The sequence below is a fragment of the Mustela erminea genome, chromosome 13 (genome assembly GCF_009829155.1).
Source record: "Mustela erminea isolate mMusErm1 chromosome 13, mMusErm1.Pri, whole genome shotgun sequence".
Taxonomy (NCBI): Eukaryota; Metazoa; Chordata; class Mammalia; order Carnivora; family Mustelidae; genus Mustela; species Mustela erminea.
In genome coordinates, this window is record NC_045626.1 from 65,633,450 (window position 1) to 65,650,716 (window position 17,267).

General features: G+C 42.6%; 4 protein-coding genes, 1 pseudogene and 2 gene segments (V, D, J or C); all 7 read right to left on the reverse strand.

The window, feature by feature from the left end:
- Window positions 1-17,267, reverse strand: part of LOC116571642 (immunoglobulin lambda-1 light chain-like) — a 487,065-nt gene that overhangs the window by 58,458 nt on the left and 411,340 nt on the right. The window lies entirely within an intron of this gene.
- The window catches only part of LOC116571649, a 146,006-nt gene that overhangs the window by 56,606 nt on the left and 72,133 nt on the right, over window positions 1-17,267 (reverse strand).
- Window positions 1-17,267, reverse strand: part of LOC116571641 (immunoglobulin lambda-1 light chain-like) — a 1,068,967-nt gene that overhangs the window by 50,495 nt on the left and 1,001,205 nt on the right. The gene's annotated exons all lie outside the window — the stretch shown is intronic.
- Window positions 1-17,267, reverse strand: part of LOC116571643 (immunoglobulin lambda-1 light chain-like) — a 569,629-nt gene that overhangs the window by 46,361 nt on the left and 506,001 nt on the right. The gene's annotated exons all lie outside the window — the stretch shown is intronic.
- LOC116571639 overlaps window positions 1-17,267 on the reverse strand; it is a 248,716-nt gene that overhangs the window by 26,970 nt on the left and 204,479 nt on the right.
- Window positions 1-17,267, reverse strand: part of LOC116571638 (immunoglobulin lambda-1 light chain-like) — a 1,139,351-nt gene that overhangs the window by 21,649 nt on the left and 1,100,435 nt on the right. The gene's annotated exons all lie outside the window — the stretch shown is intronic.
- Window positions 8,753-9,550, reverse strand: LOC116571644 (annotated as a pseudogene).

Below are 17,267 nucleotides of genomic sequence, written 5' to 3' on the forward strand. Positions count from 1 at the left end.
ATAATAGTCAGCCTCGTCCTCAGCCCAGGCCCCACTGATGGTCAGTGTGGCCATGTTCCCTGAACTGGAGCCAGAGAACCTGTCAGGGACCCCTGAGGGCCGGCCGCTGTCAGTATAGATAATTGTCATGGGTGCCTGGCCCGGCTTCTGTTGGTGCCAGGAAACATACGTACTTCCAATGTTGTCTCCCCCACAGGTGATGCTGGCCATCTGTCCCAGGTTCACTGACACTGAAGGTGGCTGAGTCAGCACATAGGCAGTCAGAGAACCTGTAAGAGAGAAAAGGAGAGGGGTTTTTTCAAACTTGGGTTTCGTCATTAGCAAGCCCACACCCTCCTCACCTAGACTGGAGTTTAGGGATACTCTGGGCATACAGGGCACCTCTCTCATATGTCTCAGGCCCTGGGAACCTGTGCCTGGATGGTGGGTAGAGCTTTTGAACAAACAAGAACCCTGACCCTCTTTCCCCGGGCAGGTGCAGCCCCTTAGGGTTCACACAGAGCCCTCCAGCCCTTCATCCTGCAGCTGGGTCCTGAGCATCCTGCCCCCACAGGCAGTGCCCTGCTGAGCTCCATGTCAGGGTCAGGCTTATGACAGTTCTGTGCGTCTGGGTGGGTCTGAGCCTGGGCTCAGCACCTGTGCAGTGAGCCAGGAATCCAGCAGGAGAGGGGTCCAGGCCATGGTGCTCACCGCAACACAGGCAGATGAAGGTGCCCCAGTTTGCTCCCTGAGACCCTAGGCTGGAACATTCTTCCCCAGTCCTCTCTTATCCCCTTGCTGGTAACACCTGCAGGTTATGCAAATCATCTGGGGCTTAGGGGCTCTGCCTGAGGAGCTCTGTGGTTTCAGAGAAGGGTCATCCCCAAGGGACACAGAGGGGTAGGGGTGGACCCTGAAGACCTCCCATCAGCTCAGGGGGTTCTACTTTATCAACTTGCCCTGTAGTTGTTTCTGAAATGTCCTCTCCTTGCTCCAGTTTCTGTCCAGATCCCTGTTTGTGACCATGAGATGAAGAGAATTCTTCACTTGCTAAGCATGCATGGATATTTGCAGGAGCTGTTGAGGTGCTGTAGGTGATGTCCTCAGGGAGAGCTCCTAGAGCTCCTAGATTCTGTAGCTCAGTCTCCCCAGTGTGCGCTCAGTTCCTGGGATAGATACAGTGCTTGAGCGAGGTTTGAAAGTGACTGGGTTTTAGCAGAAATGGGCTGGTTTGGAGAGGCACGAAGTCCTGGACCTGTGCAAGAGGCAGGCAAATTCGAGGAGACACAGATCTGAGTGACATGGAGTTAGAATTTCATATCGATGATAAAGATGACACTATAGAAACTCTACGACTTTTCCTTTAGGTCTCAGGTGGTGGTGACAAACTCTCCCTCCCAGCTAGAATCCCTGATGCCCAGACATCCCCCATGTTCAGGAGACTTTGCCAAGTGATCTCTACTGTCCCCTGGAGGCCACTCCCACATTGGTGACTGGAGGTGCAGGGAAGACCTTCCTCCAGGTGGAGATTCTGAATCCATTGCTCTGATCTTGAGTCCCTGATCCATGGACCTTTGGCTCCATGTGAGGCATTGCTTTTCTTTCCCTCTTCCTCCCTCCATCCCTCTCTCCCTCCTTCCTTCCCTCCCTCCCTTTTTTCCTTAACATATAATGTATTATTTGTTTCAGGGGTATAGGTCTGTGATTCATCAGTCTTACAGAATTCACAGTGCTCACCATAGCACATACCCTCCCCAGTGTCCATCACCTGCCACCCTATCCCTCCCAACCCCCTCCCCTCCAGCAACCCTCAGTTTGTTTCCTGAGATTAAGAGACTCTTATGGTTTGCCTCCCTCTCTGGCTCCATCTCGCTTCATTTTTTCCCATGATACACTGTCTTAATTCTAAAATTCCTCATATCAGTGAGATCATATGATAACTGTTTTTCTCTGATTGACTTATTTCACTCAACTTAATACCCTCTAGTTCCATTCACATTGTTGTAAATGGTAAGATTTCATTTTTGAGGACTGCATAATATTCCATATACCACATCTTCTTTATCCATTCATCTGTTAATGGACATCTAGGATATTTCCATAGTTTGATTATTGTGGACACTGCGACTGTAAACATTGGGGTACACATGCCCCTTTGGATTTCTACATTTGTATCTTTGGGTTAAATACCCAGTAGTGGAATTGCTAGGTGGTAGTGTAGCTCTATTTTCAACTTTAAAAAAAAGATTTTATTTATTTATTTGAGATAGAGAGAGAGAGCGAGAGAGAGAGAGCACTCACAAGTAGGCAGAGGCAGGCAGAAAGAGAGGGGGAGCCAGTCTCCCTGCTGAGGAGAGAGCCTGATGCGGGGCTCAATCCCAGGACCCTGAGATTATGACCTGAGCCAAAGGCAGAAGCTTAACCCACGGAGCTACCCAGGTGCCTCTATTTTACACTTTTTGAGGAACCTCCATACTGTTTTCCAGAGTGGCTGCACCATCTTGCATTCCCACCAACAGTGTAGTAGAGTTCCTCTTTTTTCGCATCCTTGTCAACATCTGTCTTTTCCTGACGTGTTAATTTTAGCCATTCTGACTGGTGTGAAGTGGTATCTCATTGAGGTTTTGATTTGTATTTCCCTGAGGCTGAGTAATGTTGAGCACTTTACCATGTCTGTTTGCTGTTTGGATGTCTTCTTTGTAGAAATGTCTGTTCATGTCTTCTGCCCATTTCTTGATTGGATTATTTTTTCTTTGGGTATTGAGTTTGACAAATTCTGTATAGATTTTGTATACTAGCCCTTTATCTAATATGTCATTTGCAAATAGCTTCTCCCTTTCCATTGGTTGTCTTTTGGTTTTGTTGACTGTTTCCTTTGCTATGTAAAAGCTTTTTATCTTAATGACGTCTCAATAGTTCATTTCCCCCTTTCTTCCCTTGCCTTTGGGGATGTTTCTAGGAAGAAACTGTTGCAACTGAGGTTGAAGAGGTATGTTCTACTCAAGGATTTTTATATATTCCTGTCTCACATTTAGGTCTTTCATCCAATTTAAGTCTATTTTTTTGTGTGTGGTATAGGGAAATGGCCCAGTTTCATTTGCATGTGACTGTCCAATTTTCCCAACACCATTTGTGGAAGAGACTCTCTTTTTTTTCATTGAACATTCTTTCCTGCTTTGTTGAAGATTAGTTGACCATAGAGTTGAGGGTCAATTTCTGGGCTTCCTATTCTTTCCATTGAACTATGTGTCTGTTTTTGTGCCAGTACCATACTGTCTTGATGATTACAGCTTTGTAATAGAGCTTGAAGTCTGGAATTGTGATGCTACCAGCTTTGGTGTTCTTTTTCAACATTCCTTTACTTATTCAGGATCTTTTCTGGTTCCATGCAAATTTAGGGATTATTTGTTCCATTTCTTTGAAAAAAGTTCATGGTATTTTGATAGGAATTGCATTAAATGTGTAGATTGCTCTAGATAGCATAGACATTTTCACAATATTTGTTCTTCCAGTCTATGATTTTTCCATTTCTATGCATCTTCCTGAATTTTTTTCATGAGTATTCTATGGTTTTCTGAGTACAGATTCTTTGTTTCTTTGGTTAGATTTATTCCTAGGTATATCTTATGGTTTTGAGTGCAATTATAAATGGAATTGACTCTTTAATTGCTCTCTCTTTTATCTTGTTGGTATAGAAATGCAACTGATTTCTATGAATTGATTTTATATCCTGACACTTTACCAAATTCCTATAAGAGTTCTAGCAGTTTTGGGGTGGAGTCTCTTGGGTTTTCCACATAAAGTATCATATCATGTGCAAAAAGTGAGAGTTTGACTTCTTTGCTGATTCAGATGCTTTTTATTTCTTTTTGTTTTCTGATTGCTGAGGCTAGGACTTCTAGTACTATGTTGAATAGTAGTGGTGATAGTGGACATCCTTGCCATGTTCCTGACCTTGGGGGAAAAGCTCTCAGTTCTTCCCCATTGAGAATGATATTTGCTATGGGTTTTTCATAGATGGCTTTTATGATATTGAGGTATGCACCCTGTATCCCTACACTGTGAAAATTTTAATCAAGAAAGAAGGAAAGAAAAGTTGTCAAATGCCTTTTCTGCATCTATTGAGAGTATCATGTGATTCTTGTTCTTTCTTTTATTAATGTATTGTATCACATCAATTGATTTGCTGATGTTGAACCAATCTTGTAGCCCAGGAATAAATCCCACTTTGTCGTGGTGAATAATCCTTCTAATTTACCATTGGATCCTATTGACTATTATTTTGGTGAGAATTTTTGCATCCATGTTCATCAGGGATATTGATCTGTAATTCTCCTTTTTGATGTGGTCTTTGTCTGATTTTGGGATCAAGGTGATGCTGGCCTCATAAAATGAGTTTGGAAGTTTTCCTTCCACTTCTATTTTTTGGGAACAGTTTCAGGAGAATAGGTATTAGTTCTTCAAATGTTTTGTAGAATTTCCCTGGGAAGACATCTGGTTCTGGTTCTGGGCTCTTGTTTATTGGGAGATTTTTGATAACTGCTTCAATTCCTTACTGGTTATTGGTCTGTCCATGTTTTCTATTTCTTCTTGGCTCAGTTTTGGTAGTTTATACATCTCTAGGAATGCATCAATTTCTTCCAGATTGTCTAATTTACTGGCATGTAGTTGCTCATAATATGTTCTTATAATTTCTTGTATTTCTTTGGTGTTGGTTGTGGTCTCCCCTCTTTCATTTATACTTGTATTTATTTGGATCCTTTCTCTTTTCTTTTTGATAAATCTGGCCAGGAGTTTATCAATCTTATTAATTCTTTCAAAGAACCAGCTCCTAGTTTTGTTGATTTGTTCTACTGTTCTTTTGGTTTCTATTATTTCATTGATTTCTCACCCAATCTTTATTATTTCTCTTCTCCTTCTGGGTTTAGGCTTTCTTTGATGTTCTTTCTCCAGCTCCTTAGATGTAAGGTTAGGTTGTGTATTTGAGACCTTTCTTGTTTCTTGAGAAAGGCTTATATCATTATATACTTTTCTCTTAGGACTGCCTTTGCTGCATCCCAATGATTTCGAACAGTTGTGTTTTTATTTTCACTTGTTTCCATGAATTTTTAAAAATTCTTTAATTTCCTGGTTGACCCATTCATTCTTTAATAGGACGCTCTTTAGCCTCCATGTATTTGAGTTATTTACATGTTACCTCTTGTGATTGAGTTCTAGTTTCAAAGCACTGTGGTCTGAATACATGCAGGGAATGATCCCAATCTTTTGGTACTGGTTAAAACCTGATTTGTAACCTAGGATGTGATCTATTCTGGAGAATGTTCCATGCACGCTAGAGAAGAATGTGTATTCTGTTGCTTTGGGATGGAATGTTCTGAATGTATCTGTGAAGTCCATCTTGTCCAGTGTATCATTTAAGACCTTTATGTCCTTGTTGATCTTTTGCTTAGATGATCTGCCCATTTCAGTGATGGGGGTGTTAAAGTTCCTTACTATTATTGTACTATTATCAATGTGTTTCTTTGATTTTGTTATTAATTGGCTTATATAATTGGCTGCTCCCAGGTTAAGGGCATATATTTAAAATTGTTAGATCTTCTTGTTGGATAGACCCTTTAAGAGTGATATAGTGTCCTTCCTCATCTCTTATCACAGTCTTTGGTTTAAAATCTTATTTACCTGATATAAGGATTGCCACTCCAGCTTTCTTTTGATGTCCATTAGCATGGTAAATGGTTTTCCACCCTCCCACTTTAAATCTGGAGGTGTCTTTGGGTCTAAAATGAGCTTCTTAGCATATTGTTGGGTCTTATTTTTTTAATCCAATCTGATACCCTCTATCTTTTGATTGGGGGCATTTAGCCCATTTACATTAAGGGTAACTATTGAAAGATATGAATTTAGTGCTATTGTATTGCCTGTATAGTGATTGTTACTGATTATTTTTTCTGTTCCTTTCTGGTCTATATTACTTTTAGGCTCTCTGTTTGCTTAGAGGAACCCTTTAAATATTCCCTGTAGTGCTGATTTGGTGTTTGCAAATTCTTTTAGTTGTCCTGGAAGTTTGTCCTGGAAGCTTTTTATTTCTCCTTCTACTTTCAATGACAGCTGGCTGGATATAATATTCTGAGCTGCATATTTTTCTCATTTAGTGCTCTGAATATATCATGCCAGTCCTTTCTGGCCTGTCAAGTCTCTGTGGGTAGATCTGCTGCCAAAGTAATGTTTCTGCCATTGTAGGTTACAGACCTCTTGTCCTGAACTGCTTTCAGGATTTTCTTTTTGTTTTTGAGACTTGTAAGTTTTACTATTAAGATGTTGGGGTGTTGACATTTTATTGATTTTGAGGGGGGTTCTCTGTGTTTCCTGGATTCCTGTTTCCATCCCCAAATTAGGGAAGTTCTCCACTATAATTTCTCTAATATACCGTCTGCCCCCCTCTCTCTTTCTTTTTTTTCTGGGATCCCAAATATTCTAATATTGTTTCATCTTATGGTATCATCTCTCTCTCAAATACTCCCCTCGTGATCCAGTAGTTGTTTGTCTCTCTTTTTCTCAGCTTCTTTTTTCCCCATCATTTTGTCTTCTATATCACTAGTTCCCCTTCTGCCTCACTTATCCTAGAAGTTAGAGCCTCCATTTGAGGTCTTTTATCCATTTTGAGTTTATCTTTGTGTAAGGTATAAGAGAATGGTTGAGTTTCATTCTTCTACACGTAGCTGTCCAATTTTTTCCCAGCACCATTTATTGAAGAGACTGTCTTTTCTCCACTGTATATTTTTTCCTGCTTTGTCAAAGATTATTTGCCCATAGAGTTGAGGGTCCATATCTGGGCTCTCTACTCTGTTCCACTGGACAATCTGTCTTTTCTATGCCAGTACCATGCTGTCTTGTGATCACAGCTTTGTTAAAGCTTGAAATCAGGCAACGTGATGCCCCCAGTTTTGTGTTTCTTTTTCAACATTTCCTTAGCAATTTGGGGTCTCCTCTGGTTCCATACAAATTTAAGGATTTTTGCTCCAGCTCTTTGAAAAATACTGGTGGAATTTTGATTGGAGTGCATTGAAAGTATAGATTGCTCTGGCAGTATAGACATTTTAACAATGTTTATTTTTCTCATCCATGAGCATGCAATGGTCTTCCATATTTTTGTGTCTTCTTCAACTTCTTTCATGAGTGTTCTGTAGTTCCTCGAGTACAGGTCCTTTGCCTCTTTGGTTAGGTTTATTCCCAGGTATTTTATGGTTCTTGGTGCTATAGTAAATGGAGTCGATTCTCTAATTTCCCTTTCTGTATTTTCATTGTTAGTGTATAAGAAAACAACTAATTTCTGTACATTGATTTTGTACCCTGCCACATTACTGAACTGCTGTATGAGTTCTAGTAGTTTGGGGGTGGAGTATTTTGGGTTTTCCGTAAAAAGTATCATGTCACCTGTGAAGAAAGAGAGTTTGACTTCTTCATTGCCAATTCGAATACGTTTTATTTCTCTTTGTTGTCTGATTGCTGTTGCTAGGACTTCTAGTACTATGTTGAACAAGAGTGGTGTGAGTGAGCATCCTTATTGTGTTCTTGATCTCAAAGGAAAGGGCTGTGAGCTTTTTCCCATTGAGGAAGATATTCACTGTGGGTTTTTCATAGATTCTACGAAGTTCAGAAATGTTCCCTCTATCCCTATACTTTGAAGCATTTAAAAAAAAGATTTTATTTATTTATTTGACAGGCAGATATCTCAAGTAGGCAGAGAGGCAGGCAGAGAGGAGGAAGCAGGCTCCCCCCTGAGCAGGGAGCCCGATGTGGCTTGATCCCAGGACCCTGGGATAATGACCTGAGCTGAAGGCAGTGGCTTCAACCCACTGAGCCACCCAGGCACCCCACTTTGAAACGTTTTAATCAGGAACGGATGCTGGATTTTGTCAAATGCTTTTTCTGCATCAATTGAGAGGACCATGTGGTTCTTCTCTCTTCCCTTATTGATTTGTTCTATCATGTTGATTGATTTGTGAATGTTGAAGCACCCTTGCAACCCAGGGATGAATCCCACCTGGTCATGGTGGATAACCTTTTTAATGTACTCTTCACAGGTTTATTTTATTATTTTATTTTATTTTATTTTATTTTATTTTATTTTATTTTATTTTATTTCACCCTCAGTCCCTTACCTTCCCTCCTTGAAGTCCCTACACTTGCACACTCTCTGGGTGGAGTGAAGGTGTCCTCTGGGCACTGAGCATTCATTAATTTTACTAGGTATTTCAGGGTGTGCTTCATTTTGAATACTTTCCATCACTATGACATCAAGTTTCCTAATATCTTCTTTTGCAGCATCAAACCTCCTGTCAGGCTGTCTCCTGTATTTTTAAATTTCCAGACATTATTTTGGAAGTTTTAAAAGAAGGGTTCTTTAAAAAATGTCTTCCATTTCTGCTTCTCACCTGTGTAGTTCTTCCTCTAACCATAGTCCCAGAGGAAATAGAGTTCTATCAACTGATTACAAATCTCCTGCTGATTCACCCTGCACAGGCTGCCTGGAGGACTGGGAGGAAGGGCACATACTGGGGACCTCAGACCTGGGGACCTGGGTCAGACCTCACTGCTCTGTGCACAGGTCTCCTGGGCTGTAGGAGAGGGTGACATAGAAAGGGAAGGGGTTTGTGTTTCACTTCCCCATCTGCCTATGTCACTGTGAGCATTACTGCTGCTGTCATAGGAATGACAGTAATAGTCAGCCTTGTCCTCGGCCTGTGACATGCTGATGGTCAGGGTGGCCATGTTCCCTGACTTGGAGCCAGAGAATCACTCTGGGATCCCAGAGGGCCGCTCACTATCTGCATAAATGACCATCAAAGGGGCTTGCCCTGGTTTCTGCTGGTACCAGTGTACATAATCATAGTCCAGTTCCTCTCCAGTGCAGGTGATTGTAGCTGTCTGTCCCAGGGCCACTGACACAAAAGGTGGAGACCACGGAGCCTGAAAATACAGAAGAGGAGAGGTTGCAATGAGGTCCAGGAGTTCATCCCAGGGTCCCAATACTGAGGTTGTGCTGTGCCTGAGCTCAGGGTTTGGGGCAGGCTCAGCTCAGGTCCTGTGGGGTGAGAGTGTGAGCCAGACTGCGGAGAGCACCTGTACAGAGAGTGAGAACGAGGAGTGAGCGAGGGTCCAGGCCGTGGTGGATATGCTCAGTGCTCTCTCTCCTAAGAATCACAGCTGGACCAGCCTCACCCTGGCCTCTCTTATTTCTTTCCAGGCCTCTTTGTCTGTGAAAGTTAGTAATTATGCAAATTTCCTACTCTCCGGGACTCAAATCACTTGTGAGCTCAGACCAGGTGATTGAGGAGGAAGAAAGCATCTTGCAGCTTCCTCCAACAGCTCTCAGGTCAGAAAATGAGCCTTGGTCTCCAAATTTGGTATCACAGTCACATTCCTGTGGTTTGAACATAACCACTGACCCTACCAATTCTGCATGGGGTTTGTCCGGGACTGGCCCAGTGTCTTCCACAACCCTGGAAGATGCAGACAACACCTGATTCAGGGAAAGGTGGTCCTGTGACCTCATTACTTTCCTTCCCTGGCTTCTTTTTCCCTCTGCATCTCCCAGAGACTCTGTGATCCCATCCTTGGCATGACAACAAAATAGAAAACTCTCTCATTTTGAGATTCTTTCATCATTTTGTAAGTAGGTGCTTACCTGTTAAACAACCACCTGCTGTTGGAGATTCATCAGGATTTCTACTCTATTTACACATGGTGCTCTTGTCTCTATGACAGCTCCTATCGCACAGCAGACAGCAATGACAGCAATTGGTATTGTCAACTATTTCATTCCTTTTAATTTTTTCATCAGTGTTTCATGCAAACCTGTGTAATGGGACCAAAACCATGAGAAACAACGTCAAGGTTTGTGGTCTTGTGAGGATCTACACGATTACATGTTCCCATATGTTGTGAGTTCGAGGACCTGAGCCATGGTCCCTGCAGCCATGAGAATCACGTCACTCTGGAAATAGTCTCACAAGGAGGCTGCATCCCAGGGACCAGGGACCCCGAGTGCTCTGCCTCCTGCTCCCTGAGATGCTCTTGAACAAAGGAGTTGCAGCTTCAGGTCTGAGTTGGGGTGGAAGTGGGGAAGGAGAGGCAGGGTGAGTTATTGGGGTGTCTCTGGATGTGCCCAGCACAGAGGGGAGTCAGTCCCTGGGGACACTGGTGGACAGAGAGGGGACCTGAATTTCCCAGGTGAGGTGCTCACTGTTTCAGGACTCTTGTCAGTGTCCTTGGTGACACTGTGTTTTTGACCATCTGAACATGATCCCTGCAACCATGGATTATCCTGGTAGTCTCTGAGGACTGAACCTTAGACAACCCGCTGACCCCCAGGGCTGGTGTCTTTGTGAGACTCCCCCTGGGCAGCCCCAGCCTCTGTCATGCTGCTCCTGATGCAGCTCTGTTGTCCCCTCCTGGTGGACAAGGACTCAGAGCAGGAGCTTCCCTCCTGCAGGTTACCACATAGCATCTGTCACCTGAGAAATGCTGTGGACCAGGGTTTCCAGGCTTCCACAGGCAGCTGCCCCCCTGGTCTGCCTATCCCAGCAGAGAAGGTCATATACAAGGTGCAGGAGGCAGGGCAGGTGGGATTCCTGTATTTGTCCCAGGGTTGAAATGTCCTGGCATATCCCGGTATTATCTTACAAAAAGGAGAGTGCAGGCTACAGTATAATGCATTTGAAAAGGGTCAGTGTCCAGAACCACCAGGTTCCTATGTATTTAGGAATCAGGATCGATGCTTCCTGCATCCCTATCCATGCAGTTGGGTCATCAGAGCAACAGGTGATGCTTCTGGTGCTAAATTCTGCTGAGCAGGCAAACCTTTAATTTTATTGTTATCACTGCTGTTTTTATCTCTTTTCCCTCATTCCAGCCTACATCTTCTGGAATTTGGTGTGGGAATATTTGTAAACTAGCCTAGTCTCTGGTTTGGTGAACTTTGGAAACTACTCATTCATACCTTCATCTAACTGCACAGGAAGAAGGTCCCAGTGTAGCTGAAAACTTTTCCTTGGATTCCCCCACTCACAGATAGGAGACTCCGACACCAGGATTAACTCACTGAGACTTCAGAGTCATTCTCATGAAAGAGACTCTTTAATGTGTTGTATCATTTAATGTGAAATGAGTATTTCTTACATGAGCTAAGCTTCCCCATTTCACAGTAGGTAAAGTTGATGACCAGAGTGGCTATCTTCCCAGGAAAATAGAGGAAAGTGGGTTGAGTCCAGGAGTGGAGACTAGGTGTGCTGGATTCAGACCCTGGGCTTCCTGGGGCAGAACTTGAACAGAATGGGAGGGAGGGAGAGGCCAGGCTGGGCAGCAAGGCTTCTGTCCCAAACTCACTGCCATTCCCATCCTGGCTATTTGGATGTGCAGAGGCCTGGCCTGGGTCCTGCTGGCTCTGCTTTGCATTATTGCTTGGTTCTCTGTCCGTGCTCCCCCAAGCAGATGGGGGTTCCAGTGGTGTCCTGGCCATTCTACAGGGGGCACAGAGTCATCTGAGGTCCACAGTGTCTGCAGATCTGGGGAATGTGGGGCTCATTCTCAGGGTTTCTACTCCTTCAGCATCCCCTGAACTGAATTCAGGGTCAGGGTCATGCTCAGAGTATTGTGGGGGCTGAGCCTGTGGGCAGGCCCAGGGGCAGCACCCAGACAGAGAGTAGTGTGGGGAGCAGGAGAGGGCCCAGGCCATGGTGGGGACCCCAGAGTTCTGTCTCCTGAGTCCCAGTTGGACCCTGGCCACCTTAAGCCTCCCTCATATCCTCACTTTTCCCCTTGAAGATGTTTCTTCTCCCACTGGTGGAGAGAATCCCTGTGCTTCTGGGTGAGTTTCATCAATCTGGTTCACGTGGAGTTGTGTTCCCCTCTTGGCCGCAGAGGGAGTTCTTACCACTTTGCGTTTGAACATCGTTAAGCCTGGGGAAGGAAGGGGCATGTGGGGGCATTTCTAGTCCTGTTCTCATGAAATGTGCACTCAGATTATTTCTTCCTTTCTCTCTGTGTGTGAAATACATTACAGAATACATTCATCTTAATTATTTTAAGGATTCAGTTCATTTTCCCAGATTTTCTCTCTGTTACCTGTGAATGTTTCATGACTTACATTGTGGAGCAGAAGTGGGCGAGAATTGTCCTAAAACATTTCAGTGTCATTTCCTTTACTGGAGGTTTCCCATCAGCAGCAGCCACTTGGGTGTTGCTGTGACACTCAGTCTGATAAACCCTGTCATTAATCGTGGTGTTTAGAGCATTCTTGAATGTGATTAACACTGTCCCTTCAATATAGCATCTTTTGTCCCACATGTTTTTTGTTCCCCCTTTCCATGTATCTTTTTTGGATTAATGCAGCATTTTATATGACTCCATTTTTTCTATTCCTCTGCTTACAAGCTGTAAGTTCTTTCTGTCTTATGATCAGTAACTTGCGATAGTCCACATTCCCATGATGCTGCCATGTCCCATGGACAATAAGCACCTGATAACATCTTTATGTGTCTCACCTCTCAACATATTCTCTGTGATTTTTCCTACATATTATTTCACCTCTGTTAGAAATTTCAACATACATAGTTATTATATTTGTGTGGGCAGTGACATCATTTTATAAATTTTTTTCATGTTATGTCACCATACAATACATCATAAGTTTTTGATGCAGTGTTTCAAGATTCATTGTTTATGCACCACACCCTATGCAATATATGCCCTCCTTAATACCCATCACCAGGCTCACCCATCTCCCCACCCCTCTCCCTTCCCAAACCCTCAGTTTGTTTCTCAGGGTCCATGGTCTCTCATGGTTCATCTCCTCTTCTGATTTCCCCCCCTTCACTTTTCCTTTCCTTCTCCTAATGTCCTCCATGTTATTCCTTATGCTCCACAAGTAAGTGAAACCATATGATAATTGGCTTTCTCTGCTTGAATTATTTCACTCAGTATAGTCTCTGCATCCCATGCATGTGATGCAAATGGTAGGTATTCATCCTTTCTGATGGCTGAGTAATATTCCATTGTATATATGGACCATATCTTCTTTATCCATTTGTCTGTTGAAGGGCATCTTGGCTCTTTCCACAGTTTGGCTATTGTGGACATTGCTGTTATGAACATTGGGGTACAGATGGCCCTTCTTTTCACTACATCTGTATCTTTGGGGTACATACAAAGTAGTGCAATTGCAGGGTCATAGGGAAGCTCTATTTTTAATTTCTTAAGGAATCTCCACACTGTTTTCCAAAGTGGCTGCATCAACTTGCATTCCCATCAACAGTGTAAGAAGGTTCCCTTTCTCCACATCCTCCCCAACATTTGTTATTTCATGTCTTGTTAATCTTTGCCATTCTAACTGGTGTAAGGTGATATCTCAATGTGGTTTTGATTTGAATTTCCCCGATGGCTAATGATGAACATTTTTTCATATGTCTGTTAGCCATTTGTATGTCTTCTTTGGAGAAGAAGTGTCTGTTCCTGTCTTCTGCCCATTTTTTGACTTATCTGTTGAGTGTTGTGTTTGAGAAGTTCTTTATAGATCTTGGATATCAGCCCTTTGTCTGTATGGTCATTTATGAATATCTTCTCCCATTCCATGGGTTGCCTCTTTGTGTTGTTGACTGTTTTCTTTGCTGTGCAGAAACCTTTTATCTTGATGAAGTCCCAGAAGTTAATTTTTGCTTTTGTTTCTATCGCCTTTGGAGATGTGCCTGAAAGCAGTTGCTGTGGGCAATGTTGAGAAGTTACTGCCTATGTTCTCCTCAAGGATTTGAATGGATTCCTGTCTCACATTGAGGTCTTTCATCCATTTTGAGTTTATTTTTGGGTATGGTATAAGAAAACGGTCAAGTTTAATTCTACTGTATATAGCTGTCCAATTTTCCCAGCACAATGTATTGAGGAGACTGTCTTTTTTCCATTGGATTTTTTTTTCTTCTTTGCAGTGATGTATCTTTTTTTTTATTTTAAAGATTTTATTTATTTATTTGACAGGCAGAGATCACAAGCAGGCAGAGAGGCTGGCAGAGAGAGAGAGAGGTGGAAGCAGGCTGCCTGTTGAGCAGAGCGCCCGATTTGGGGCTCCATCCCAGGATGCTGGGATCATGACCTGAGCTGAAGACAGAGGCTTTAACCCACCGAGCCATCCAGGCGCCCCAGTGACGTATCTTTTAAAGAGATTTAGATAATGGGGCGCCTGGGTGGCTCAGTGGGTTGGGCCTATGCCTTTGGTTTGGGTTGTGGTCTCGGGGTTCTGGGATCGAGTCCCACATCGGGCTCTCTGCTAGGCAGGGAGTCTGCTTCTTCCACTTTCTCTGCCTGCCTCTCTGCCTACTTGTGATCTCTCTCTGTCATATAAATAAATGTAAAAAACCTTAAAAAAGAGATTTAGATAATAAAAAAGTCTTAATATTTGTCCCTTTAGTTAGCATTTCTGATTTTTACATTGATTTTTTAAAAAAGATTTTATTTATTTATTTGCCAGAGATAGAGTGAGAGTGAGAGAGAGGGAGAGAGAGCTAACGCACAAGCAGGGAGAGCAGCAGGCAGAGGGAGAGGCAGGCTCCCTGCTGAGCAAGAAGCCTGATGCAGGACTCCATCCCAGGACCTTGACCTGAACCAAAGGCAGACACTTAACCAACTGAGCCACCCAGGCATCCCTTACATTGTTTTTATAGATTCAGATTCTTCCTGGAATCACCTCCCCTGCCAGAGGGATGTCCATTTTTTAAAAGATTTTATTTTTTATTTGACAGAGAGAGAGAACACAAACAGGGGGAGCAGGAGAGGGAGTAACAGGCTCCCTCCTGAGCAGGGTGCTTGATTCCAGGACCTTGGGATCATGACCCAGATGAAGTTAGATGCTTAACTGACTGAGTCACACAGGCACCCTGAGGGATGTCCATTTACTGATTGTGGTTTGGGTCAGTTTTTGATCAATTGTGTTAGTTTTTGTGTATGTGGAAATTTTTAATTTCATGTTTGAAATTTCATGTTTGAAAGACATTTTCCCCACATGAAGAATAGTTTTTTCCTCTTTTCAGTAAAGGTGTTAATCCACTGTTTCTCACTGGTATTTCCACCATAACAAAATCTACTGGAATCCTTCTCTTCCTTTCCCTGAGTGCAGGGATTCTGTCCCTATGGATGCTTCCTTTTTTTTTTTTTTAAAGGTTTTATTTATTTACTTATTTGAGAGAGAGAGAGAGAGAGACAGAAAGAGGGGGGATGCAGGCTCCCCACTGAAGAGGGAGCCTGACTCAGGGATCAGTCCCAGGATCCTGATCATTACCTGAGCCAAAGGGAGATGTTTAACCAGCTGAGCCACAGGTGCCTCTGCATGACCTGTTTGTTAACATGAGCTTCTCTCTGTCTCTTCCTTTGTATCTCTCTGTGTAACATTTGAATACACATGTAGGTGTATATGAGATACATGACCTGTTGGATCCATATTCTCTGGAGAATCCTAAAGAAGGTGCTCTACCAGAGTTTTCTCTTTGTGGTTCAAATCTTTTGATTTTAATGTCTTATTTCAGGGTGCAAATCCTCATTTCTTAACTCATCAGAGTACCTCATGCCAAAACGTCATCCTTAGGTACCATAAGAATGCGATAACACGATTTTTCTTTTCCTGTCATTTTTGCTAACATTGTCATATATTTTAGTTTTTACAACCATTATAAATCAAAATGTATTGCTATTATTTCTGCTTAAATAGTCGACTACTTTTTACAGACATTAACTATAATTTTTTTCTATTTATCCATATAGGTCTGATATCTGATGCTTTTTACATCTTTTCATAGAGTTACATTTCTCTCTATCATTGTTCCTATGGGGCATCCTTTACTATTACTTGTAGGGAAAGTGCGCAGGTGATCAGTTTTGTGAGGCTTGCAGTTTGAAAAGTTTTATTTTGTCTTCGTTTTTCAATGACATTATCACTAGGTAGAGATTGAGGTTGATAGGTTTTCTTCTTTAAGTGTTTTCAGACATTTCTCCTCTGTTTTCTTGCTCACAAGACTTATAATGAGAAATGCACTAGCATCAGGATGCTAGTTTCTCTGTAGGGAACATGACTCTCCTCTCTGGCTGTGAGAGTTTCTGCATCACTGGTTTGTAGCAATTTCATTACAATGTCTGCTGTGCTGTCTCTCATGTTCCCTGTTCCTAAGCTTCATTGAGCTTCTTGAATATATTGGCTTATGTAGTCACTACAGTTTGAATATTTTTGGCTATTATTTCTGGAAATATATTTTTTATTAACCACCTGCTCCCCATCTTCTCTCCCCTAGTTACTCTAATCACACTCTTTGGGCTGCATGATGTTATCTTAGGCACAGAGGTTTTATTCATTTTTTCCAGCTTTTCTCTCTCTGTTTCAGGTTTAACAGTTTTCATTGCCCTGTATTCACGTTCACTAACTTTTACTTCTGTAGCATCAATTTTGCTGACAATCTCACCTGTGTATTTTTTTTTAATTTTTAATTTTTTATAAACATATATTTTTATCCCAAGGGGTACAGGTCTGTGAATCGCCAGGTTTACACACTTCACAGCACTCACCAAAGCACATACCATCCCCAATGTCCATAACACCACCCGCCTTCTCCCAACCCCCCTCCCCCCAGCAACCCTCAGTTTGTTTTGTGAGATTAAGAGTCACTTATGGTTTGTCTCCCTCCCAATCCCATCTTGTTTCATTCATTCTTCTCCTACCCACTTAAGCCCCCATATTGCATCACCACTTCCTCATATCAGGGAGATCATATGATAGTTGTCTTTCTCTGCTTGACTTATTTCGCTAAGCATGATACCCTCTAGTTCCATCCATGTTGTCGCAAATGGCAAGATTTCATTTCTTTTGATGGCTGCATAGTATTCCATTGTGTATATATACCACATCTTCTTTATCTGTTCATCTGTTGATGGACATCTAGGTTCTTTCCATAGTTTGGCTATTGTGGACATTGCTGCTATAAACATTCGGGTGCATGTGACCCTTTGGATCACTACGTTTGTATCTTTAGGGTAAATACCCAATAGTGCAATTGCTGGGTCATAGGGTAGTTCTATTTTCAACATTTTGAGGAACCTCCATGCTGTTTTCCAGAGTGGTTGCACCAGCTTGTATTCCCACCAACAGTGTAGGAGGGTTCCTCTTTCTCCACATCCTCGCCAACATCTGTCATTTCCTGACTTTTGATTTTAGCCATTCTGACTGGTGAGAGGTGATATCTCATTGTGGTTTTGAT